The following is a 1,806-nucleotide window of genomic DNA, read 5'->3' as shown; positions in this document are numbered from 1 at the left end:
TGGTGCTGGAGATCGAAAACTTGGTGTTGACTCGGACTCGCGAGGAGTCCCAGCGTATCCACAGCGGCCCGTCTGCTCGACCGTCGACGCGATCGGGTTCCAAAGTCACCAGTGCCACTGTCAAAATGGTTTGTCATCCAAAACACAATTTGCCTGTTAGACTAAATAATGCGCTTTCATTTCTTAGATTTATTTGACAAAAGTAAAATGAACCTGTCTTGAATAATTACCCTGTTATCACCAATAGGCTGTACTATAGAAGCCGGTCGGTTTCAAGATCGGTCACGGTGAGATGGACGCGGCGTCGTGATCGAACATGATCTGGCTGCTTCGCGATGATATCCCATGTGCGATTATAGCTTGGCTGCTAATAGCTCCGTTTTAATAATGCCAGCCTGCAGCCACCGTCCAAGTTCCCAGCAGTATGGCACCGATCGTATCATAGCGCTGCGCTAAACTCGCTGAAACCCCGACCCGCGTGGCGCGCTTCCGGCGTCTTGCCATGCTTCAACCAAAGTCGGCTCAACAGATCCCGTCGCTGCACCGCTCAGTCGAATGTGCTCGCGACACCTGATTTCTTCGTTGTGTCGCGACACGGCTTCTTCCTTCGCGTCGCTTGTGCTGGACCAGCACTGCTGGTCTCCTCCAGCGACTCTATACGGTAATACATGTACAGTACAGTACATACATGTACTGTAGGGATCAGCTTCACAAAGACGAAAAATCCAGCCTCGGATTGCAGACAGGGGGCGAGGCACTCTTTCAATGAGTGTCATTCAGGGGCTTGAACCTAAGCTGCGCCCGCTGAGCGGGCCGCTCATCCGAACTGGGCTCTTTGGCGCTACAATTTTGCTCATGCCGTCAAATATCGGCAAAGAAAGTATTAATAATTTTTTCAGACAAGTATAATAGCTTACTAAGGTCTTCCACCTCAGACTTGCTTCGGTCGTCTTTCAGTACACCTTGAGGCGAGACACTTGATATGCAAGCCATGTGCGACCCATGTATTAATAACGTTGTACAATGTACAATGTACATGTCTGTCATTCAATGAATGACATTCATAGCTGCTTCAACCTCTGAGAGCAGCTTACAATCCCGATGGTGGCTTAATCGAGTGCGTCTCAGCGACTAATTAGGGCCGTTTGCATCCACGAAGCAATTTGCTGCATGTGTGTGCGAACGCGCGCCAAACAATGACCGCGAGATGACGACCACCACCGAAATGATTATCGAAGAATAAGACTAAGATGAAACTAGCGATGGCCTCACACGACGGCAACGATTCAATAACGCTCGAATGCGTCCGTAATGACCGCTGTACTCACCACCTCTACAAGGAAGAAGGATAGGAGCGAGCTACTGGGTCGAAAAACTTCATCTCGGTAAATGGGTTTTCATGTACCGGTAAAGAGAAAACAAACAGCAAATATAGCTTAAACCACATTTTCATTTCTTAAATAAAAGGTATCTACGCAATTTCGTTCTGCGTGGTGCGCTGGCCTTGATAAATGGTCAGAACTGCATGCCTTCAGGCGGTGGTGGAGTTATTCCGCCAGTACTAGTCGAGGAAGACCAGTCGTGGGGTGTCGTGGGAGTCATTGGAGCGTTAAGATAGAAATCGAACGTGGCATCGCGCGCAGTCTCCGGGGGTAGGAAGAGCATCACCAAAGTGGAGATATCTTCCTCCTGCAGTGGCGTGGGAGTCTGCAGCGGTTCAAACCGTAAATCGTAATGAGTCGGAGAAGTCGAAGGCGACGCAGCAGCTTCTGGCTTCAAATCTGTTTGCTGTCGAGAAGTAGCTGC

The sequence above is a fragment of the Phytophthora infestans genome, genomic scaffold (assembly GCF_000142945.1).
Source record: "Phytophthora infestans T30-4 supercont1.235 genomic scaffold, whole genome shotgun sequence".
Lineage (NCBI taxonomy): Eukaryota > Oomycota > Peronosporomycetes > Peronosporales > Peronosporaceae > Phytophthora > Phytophthora infestans.
The sequence above is the reverse complement of the archived record's forward strand: the minus strand, read 5'-3'. Positions refer to the sequence as shown.